Source organism: Phyllobates terribilis, unplaced genomic scaffold, assembly GCF_046119375.1.
Source record: "Phyllobates terribilis strain yellow unplaced genomic scaffold, ASM4611937v1 Scaffold_4__5_contigs__length_816908805, whole genome shotgun sequence".
NCBI classification, from domain to species: domain Eukaryota; kingdom Metazoa; phylum Chordata; class Amphibia; order Anura; family Dendrobatidae; genus Phyllobates; species Phyllobates terribilis.
In genome coordinates, this window is record NW_027362764.1 from 676,480,409 (window position 1) to 676,489,570 (window position 9,162).

General features: G+C 44.2%; 2 non-coding genes and 1 pseudogene across 2 annotated transcripts; all 3 read left to right on the top strand.

The window, feature by feature from the left end:
• The first annotated feature begins 396 nt into the window (after positions 1–396).
• On the top strand, positions 397–516 carry LOC141268447 (5S ribosomal RNA; annotated as a pseudogene).
• Positions 517–1,456: 940 nt separating this feature from the next.
• On the top strand, positions 1,457–1,575 carry LOC141266991 (5S ribosomal RNA). The gene has a single exon (XR_012321010.1). It is a non-coding gene; the product is annotated as a 5S ribosomal RNA (ribosomal RNA).
• A 1,672-nt stretch (positions 1,576–3,247) lies between these two features.
• On the top strand, positions 3,248–3,366 carry LOC141266692 (5S ribosomal RNA). The gene has a single exon (XR_012320720.1). It is a non-coding gene; the product is annotated as a 5S ribosomal RNA (ribosomal RNA).
• Positions 3,367–9,162: the final 5,796 nt, after the last annotated feature.

Consider the following 9,162-nt stretch of genomic DNA (forward strand, 5'->3'; position numbering starts at 1 on the left):
TCTCCCGGGTGGCTGGAGGCAACCACCGGTAACCCCAAGCAGAAGACCTTTGCAGGCAACATGACCCTCCCCCCTGAAGAGCAGCTCAAAGTAACTGGCAACCATCTCACCCTCTTCCTTCATTCACCCCTGGACGTCTCGCTCCGCTCCCAAGTTACGGGTCCAGCTTGCTCTTTCTGTCACATTACCGCGATGAAGGGTTTAGCCTGCAGGAGACCCTGCGCCGAGACATTTTTGAAGACACCTGATGCGGCGGGTGAATCACTGCTAAACAAACCACACCTGTAGGGACGGCACAGCCTTTGCATGGACCCTTCGGAGCCCGCCCCGTCACGGCCAGATTGCTCGCCATCAAGCGATCCTGAGAAAGGCTGGCCGGGCGATGGATCAAGCAGCGTCTACTGGCCATACCACCTTGGATACGGCCGATCTCGTCTGATCTCGGAAGCAAAGCAGGCCTGGGCTCGGACAGTACTTGAATGGGAGACCTCCTGGGAACACCGGGTGCTGTAGACCATTTTGATGACGTTTTGCCCTACTGCCCAGCTCGGCTTGCATGGAACGGCGCCTTGCCATACATCGACCTTAAGTAACTTAGATGATGGAAGCCCCAAGGCCTCTGAGCCAGTTGGCAGCTAAGTACGCTACCCCGCCGCCTTCACGCAGGCCTGACACCGAGCTCCTTGCCACGGCTAGGTGTGCTTATTGACTCCGCAGCTCGCCGTGTGGAAATGATGGCGTTAAAAGCACCCGGGGCCGTGAAGGGGCCAGGCTTTCAGCAGGTGCCCAGGGAAGGTTTTGGATGCTGGCCGCCTAGCGAGGGCCAGCAGAAGTAACATGTTTCTCTGCAAAGAAGCTTGTGTAACCAAGCCAGACGGCTGACAAAGAGCTATCCTCAGTGCAAGGAAGGCAAGGAAGGTGTGGAAGGAATTGGGGAGGGGGGGTGATTCCTGCTAGGGCCCTGAAATCATAAAACAGGCAGGAGAGTCTGACGCATGGTGACGGAGAGGTTGTAGAGGCAGATAGGTGGTGTTGTCACGTGCGAGCACTTGTGCATGCTTGCTTGTGTGTGAGAGTGCACTTCCTAGGTGTGGCGCGCTGCAGACAGTCAAAGGGATTGTTCCCTTTCATTAAAAGTTAATCCCCGGCTGCAGGCTATTAGAAAGCAACTAACCGCGCTCTACTCACCCTACCCGGGTCTACCGGTGAGTCTCGCCTCTGATCCCGGCCTGTGGCATTGGCCGTCAAGCCGACGTTCCGTCGACAGCGCTGCAGCCGATCAGTGAGCTCAGCGGCTCTGAGTGGGGCCTTCTGTCTACAAGACCTTTTAAGGAAGCCAGCAAAAAAATTGAAGAGAAGGGAAAGCACAAAAGGACCTGGTCTTGCTGAACACTGGAAAGGGCATCCGGCAGCCAGACTTCAAAGTAGAAAAGCAGCAAGTGAGAGGCTTGTCTCTGCCTACGGCCACACCACCCTGAACACGCCCAATCTTGTCTGATCTTGGAAGCTAAGCAGGGTTGGGCCTGGTTAGTACTTGGATGGGAGATCACCTGGGAATACCATGTGCTGTAGGTTTTTGCTTTTTCCTTCCTTCCACCAGCAGGGGGCACTCTCTTCTATGCCTTTTTTCCATTCCCTTTCACAAGTGCACACATTCATTCTCTTTTCTTTTTTTCATTTGCTTTCTCTCTTGCGCTATTTCATCTCTGCAAAATACCAGCATCCTTCTGATCACCGTGGGCCTCCAGCATTGTTGCTTATTTACTTTTAATACTAGGCTCCTTTTCACCAGGACCAGCATCTCCCGGGTGGCTGGAGGCAACCACCGGTAACCCCAAGCAGAAGACCTTTGCAGGCAACACGACCCTCCCCCCTGAAGAGCAGCTCAAAGTCACTGGCAACCATCTCACCCTCTTCCTTCATTCACCCCTGGACGTCTCGCTCCGCCCCCAAGTTACGGGTCCAGCTTACTCTTTCTGTCACATTACCGCGATGAAGGGTTTAGCCTGCAGGAGACCCTGCGCTGAGACATTTTTGAAGACACCTGATGCGGTGGGTGAATCACTGTTAAACAAACCACAACTGTAGGGACGGCACAGACTTTGCATGGACCCTTCGGAGCCCGCACCATCACGGCCAGATTGCTCGCCATCAAGCGATCCTGAGAAAGGCTGGCCGGGCGATGGATCGAGCAGCGTCTACTGGCCATACCACCTTGGAGACGCCCGATCTCGTCTGATCTCGGAAGCAAAGCAGGGATTGGCTCAGACAGTACTTGGATGGGGGAACACCGGGTGCTGTAGACCATTTTGATGACGTTTTGCCCTACTGCCCAGCTCGGCTAGCATGGAACGGCGCCTTGCCGGACACCGACCTTAAGTAACTTAGATGATGGCAGCCCCAAGGCCTCTGAGACAGTTGGCAGCTAAGTACGCTACCCCGCTGCCTTCACGCAGGCCTGACACCGAGCTCCTTGCCACGGCTAGGAGTGCTTATTGACTCCGCAGCTCGCCGTGTGTAAATGATGGTGTTAAAAGCACCCGGGGCCGTGAAGGGGCCAGGCTTTCAGCAGGTGCCCAGGGAAGGTTTTGGATGGCGGCCGCCTAGCGAGGTCCAGCAGAAGTAACATGTTTCTCTGCAAAGAAGCTTGTGTAACCAAGCCAGATGGCTGACAAAGAGCTAACCTCAGTGCAAGGAAGGCAAGGAAGGTGCGGAAGGAATTGGGGAGGGGGGGGTGATTCCTGCTAGGGCCCTGAAATCATAAAACAGGCAGGAGAGTCTGACGCATGGTGACGGAGAGGTTGTAGCGGCAGTTATGGGGTGTTGTCACGTGCGAGCACGTGTGCATGCTGGCTTGTGTGTAAGAGTGCGCTTCCTAGGTGTGGCGCGGTGCAGACAGTCAAAGGGATTGTTCCCTTTCATTAAAAGTTAATCCCCGGCTGCAGGCTATTAGAAAGCAACTAACCGCGCTCTACTCACCCTACCCGGGTCTACCGGTGAGTCTCGCCTCTGCTCCCGGCCTGTGGCATTGGCCACGAAACCGACGTTCCGTCGACTGCGCTGCAGCCGTTCAGTGAGCTCAGCTGCTCTGAGTGGGGCGTTGTGTCTACAAGACCTTTTAAGGAAGCCAGCAAGAAAATTGAAGAGAAGGGAAAGCACAAAAGGACCTGGTCTTGCTGAGCACTGGAAAGGGCAGCCGGCAGCCAGACGTCAAAGTAGAAAAGCAGCAAGTGAGAGGCTAGTCTCTGCCTACGGCCACACCACCCTGAACACGCCCAATCTTGTCTGATCTTGAAAGCTAAGCAGTGTTGGGCCTGGTTAGTACTTGGATGGGAGACCACCTGGGAATACCAGGTGCTGTAGGCTTTTGCTTTTTCCTTCCTTCCACCAGCAGGGGGCACTCTCCTCTATGCCTTTTTTTCCATTCCCTTTCACAAGTGCACACATTCATTCTCTTTTCTTTTTTTCATTTGCTTTCTCTCTTGCGCTATTTCATCTCTGCAAAATACCAGCATCCTTCTGATCACCGTGGGCCTCCAGCATTGTTGCTTCTTTACTTTTAATGCTAGTCTCCTTTTCACCAGGACCAGCGTCTCCCGCGTGGCTGGAGGCAACCACCGGTAACCCCAAGCAGAAGACCTTTGCAGGCAACACGACCCTCCCCCCTGAAGAGCAGCTCAAAGTCACTGGCAACCATCTCACCCTCTTCCTTCATTCACCCCTGGACGTCTCGCTCCGCCCCCAAGTTACGGGTCCAGCTTGCTCTTTCTGTCACATTACCGCGATGAAGGGTTTAGCCTGCAGGAGACCCTGCGCTGAGCCATTTTTCAAGACACCTGATGCGGCGGGTGAAACACTGCTAAACAAACCACACCTGTAGGGACGGCACAGACTTTGCATGGACCCTTCGGAGCCCACCCCGTCACGGCCAGATTGCTTGCCACCAAGCGATCCTGAGAAAGGCTAGCCGGGCGATGGATCGAGCAGCTTCTACTGGCCATACCACCTTGGATACGCCCGATCTCATATGATCTCGGAAGCAAAGCAGGGTTGGGCCTGGTTAGTACTTGGATGGGAGACTGTAAAATAATACTCTTCCTGTATTATTTTTTTCTACTGAGGACTTCTCAAAGTATCAATATCACGATATTCTTATAAAAAAATGTATCTATTTATTCTTGGATTGTCCATTAAAAAGAATCAGTTTGCAGCAGGTACATACAATAATTAGTTATAAAGTAATTGTCCATTTGTCCATAATTAGCTTAATTGTTTAATTGTTGAGATTCACCCATCTTTCCTTGGATTCTGGCTGGTAAATCATGTCTTTGTCCAGCATGTGTCTAGGCCTACATGTCATCTGCTTCTCAACATGAGGATTCTGTGTCTTGTGGGGTGGGCAGAGCAAGAGAGCCCCCCCTCTCTGTACCATGGGCTTTTATAGCCAGTCGTATGGACACCTGTTCTACATATGGTAGTGAACCAAAAATACACACACAAATAGCGCATGTCAACTAGACACGATGGCTGAGGCATAGAACTCAGAAAAATGATTATCGATTAACATTCCAATTGAATTTCCATAATTAACCATTTAACATTTCCCCCTTTTTGAGAATAAAAGGACTTTAACTGAAAAGTCTCAAAAGAAGATACATTCATCAATCATTTTTTCTTTCCTTCTTCCTTGGCAATATCATTAAATTTCCATAATAATAATAATAGTAATAATAGTATCAATATCGGATTATTGTTATATAATGATGTGAATTCATGTTATGATAAGCCGTGACTAATATTCATGTAATATGTATTATTATACTTCCCTATATCTAAATTGAAGCAATCGCGGGTTCAATCGTCATCATCTGATGTCATCGGGTCGTCGTCTCGTCTTCTTCTTGGTTCTTTTATAACACAGTCTTTAGATGAAAACTCCTTTGAAATAAATTACAGCATGTAGATATTGTACAGTCCATAATTGTGTTCATTATTGTGCAGTCCATAAACTGTACTCTTTATTAGAAAGATCATGTGTGTCAGTTGATAAGAAAACAAAGTCCATGGATGAAATGTAGCTTTAATATCTGTGCAGTGTCACCTGGACTTACGTTGGATCGTCTTTGGAATCTTCCGTGTGTCCGCACTTGTCTCGTGTCACTTTTGGAACAGATGTGACGTCTTTGGTCAGTAAAGCAAGGGTTAACTTGACACTTTCCTGCTTTATATAGCACCATAACCAGTACTCAGTCCTTTATATACAGGACACATATGCCAGGTATTACCGGTTCACCAGCTTTCATTGAAGCGTTGCAGGTGATAAGAAACCACTGGAACGTGATGAAACTTGAACACAACACAGTACATATAGGATCATCGTCCTCTGCCGTCCTGGTGATCAGTGGTGTGAATTGTATTGTATGTAATGGACACAGTCTATTATAACACTCAGCATTCACACCTGTTACCTTCTGAGACGTCCGGATATCAGTTGCTTCTTCTTGTAACTTTTGAGAATCTCTTTGATTTATAAAAATTAAGAGTCTTTATTAAGATAGAATTCATAATTGCGATGTCTTGATTGAAGTCTTCATTCCCTAATCTGATACCAAATCTGGCAGTTTTTCCTAACCTATAATATCACAGCGTACCATAGCAATCAGTAATATCCATCTAATTATTATCAAAATATTAAAATAAATTATGCTTGGAATAATAAACAATAATAGATAATAATTCATTATCAATCAAGTTCTCCATATGATAGAACATTTTTATGTCATAGGTGTAATTACCTTTTCCAACCCATAGGTGTCAGTGTATTTTGAAAAAACAAGTTTTTATATCTTTATTAAACCAATAATATCAAAGAATGTATACTCCTGAACCAAAATGAATAAATATATGAATGTATGAATGAATGAATGAATGAATAAATGAATGAATGAATTGTTGTGTTTACTCAGAAAATGTAAACATTTTTTTCCTTAGCAATATATATTTAATGAAGCAATACTCTTGTATTAGACATTACTTTATTAAATATTAATGTGTTTTCTCAATTGAGATATTGAACTGAAATAAAATCAAATGAGAATTAAAAAATGAAAAAATAGAAAAATAAGAAGTATAAAGTAAGAATAAAATTTTAAAAATGAAAAATAAAATTAAGAGTAAAAATAAGAATAAAAATAAAAATAAGGCCTTTAAATTTTAATGACAAATGCAGAGTAATTATATTCTCCATAAAAAATACCCTTATATCTCCATTATCTGGATGGTTTCATATTTGTCATAACCTTGTACCACCAAAAAATATTAAATTATGGAACTTTGCATGTAATACCCTTCTTAATTATACCATAGTACCTTATTATTATTTCTTCTTTATTAAAATGTGTGGAAAATAAGTATTGATCAAAAGTGATTATGTAATCAGGATCAAAAACACATTTTCCCCCTTAATACCAAAAATATTATTTTATAAAATTTATGTATATATCAGAACCAAATTAAAAATAATTATTCTTCTAGAAATATTGTGCATACATTTCATATTGATGAGTAGCATAGATTTGACTAAAGAGAGGTGTGTATTTGATAGAGTTCACTATGGGGATGACTCAGTCTAGGAGAGTTTGATATTGGCTTTTGGTAAGATTTTACCTTTTCTGGTTTTATAAATTTAGCTTGATTTATTTTCTTTTCACGATTCTCATGTTTTCTAACAAAATCCAGCATCTGCGCACATTCAAATAATGAATTTTTTTGTGATGCCATAACTTGGGAAACTGAATTTAGGAATTTGAATTTTTGTACAAAAGTTGTTATCATATGTTGTACTTTTCCATTTTTGATGAGAGCTTTGTACAACCGTTCAAATATGGACATGAATGTATATGTACATTCCTTCCTACCAATCCTTAGCTTCTGCAGATCTTCTATGTTGGGAAAATCCTTTGTGACACAATAAATCAAATATTTTAATCTGTCCGAATCATTTTCCCATCCATTAGGATAGTCATTTTCACAGGGCATTAAATGTAAACGTCTGGACAATGTCACAGGAATCCATATTTTAAATAATTGATTCCTCTCCTCATTGGATAAATCAAACTTATCAGAGAAGCTCTCAAATGCCTCTGAATTTCTACAGGCATGGATTTTGACATCATACTTTGGCATGATTTTGTATAATTTCAGCAAATTTTTCCTCATTTTAATTTGGAGATGAGCCTGGGTAAATCCAGAATTCTCTGATATTTTAAGTGGCTCTTGTACGTCCGTTCCTCCTACGTCACTCACGTCTCCTCCCACATCACCTAGTATATCGGTTTCTCGTATGTCAGTCATGTCTCCTCCCATGTCAGGTTTCTGTATGTCCGTCTCTTGGTCAGACCCAAGGTCACCTTCAGTTACAGACACGTGTCTTACTTCTTGTTCATTTTCCACATTACAGTCAGAATCAGTATCACCGTCTGACACTTCTACACTATTTTCCTGCTTAGAAATCTCTAACACAAGACTATGAAAAAAATCTACCAAATGTAGAATATTTCTCAATTTCTGTTTGTCTCTATTTACCAATTTAGAAGTTAACTGTAAATTCTGCAATTCACATTCTTTGTATAAACTGAGCCACAAAACTTCTATGTCATCTCCTACATTAACTTTGAAATTAATATTACTTTGTTTAGCAAAAGAAGAAATTATATCCATATTTTGCTTACCTTAAGATTCCTTGGCTTCTCTTTATCAGCACGTCCTGTCTTCAGTTCGTCTGATTCTTTTCCTGTGTGATTCTGTTCCTTGTTAGTACCTCTGCTTCCTGTCTTTCCTCAGTCTGTAGGTCCTTTCTGCTTCTCGTGACAAACTAGTGAATTTACTGACACGTGAACAACAGCTGTTCAGCTCGTCAGGACTCCCCCCTTGTTCACGGAAGAAATTCACTTACTTAATTTAAAAAACAAAAAAGCAGGACTGGCTTGCTCACCATTGTAAAATAATACTCTTCCTGTATTATTTTTTTCTACTGAGGACTTCTCAAAGTATCAATATCAAGATATTCTTATAAAAAAATCTATCTATTTATTCTTGGATTGTCCATTAAAAAGAATCAGATTGCAGCAGGTACATTCAATAATTAGTTATAAAGTAATTGTCCATTTGTCCATAATTAGCTTAATTGTTGAGATTCACCCATCTTTCCTTGGATCCTGGCTGGTAAATCATGTCTTTGTCCAGCATGTGTCCAGGCCTACATGTCATCGGCTTCTCAGCATGAAGATTCTGTGTTTTGTGGGGTGGGCAGAGCAAGAGAGTCCCGCCTTTCTGTACCATGGGCTTTTATAGCCAGTCGTATGGACACCTGTTCTACATATGGTAGTGAACCAAAAATACACACACAAATAGCGCATGTCAACTAGACACGATGGCTGAGGCATAGAACTCAGAAAAATGATTATCGATTAACATTCCAAATGAATTTCCATAATTAACCATTTAACAGAGACCGCCTGGGAATGCCAGGTGCTGTAGGCTTTTGCTTTTTCCTTCCTTCCACCAGCAGGGGGCACTCTCTTCTATGCCTTTTTTCCATTCCCTTTCACAAGTGCACACATTCATTCTCTTTTCTTTTTTTCATTTGCTTTCTCTCTTGCGCTATTTCATCTCTGCAAAATACCAGCATCCTTCTGATCATCGTGGGCCTCCAGCATTGTTGCTTCTTTACTTTTAATACTAGGCTCCTTTTCACCAGGACCAGCGTCTCCCGGGTGGCTGGAGGCAACCACCTGTAACCCCAAGTAGAAGACCTTTGCAGGCAACACGACCCTCCCCCCTGAAGAGCAGCTCAAAGTCACTGGCAAACATCTCACCATCTTCCTTCATTCACCCCTGGACGTCTCGCTCCGCCCCCAAGTTACGGGTCCAGCTTGCTCTTTCTGTCACATTACCGTGATGAAGGGTTTAGCCTGCAGGAGACCCTGTGCCAAGACATTTTTGAAGACACCTGATGAGGCATGTGAATCACTGCTAAACAAACCACACCTGTAGGGACGGCACAGCCTTTGCATGGACCTTTCGGAGCCCGCCCCGTCACGGCCAGATTGCTCGCCACCAAGCGATCCTGAGAAAGGCTGGCCGGGCGATGGATCGAGCAGC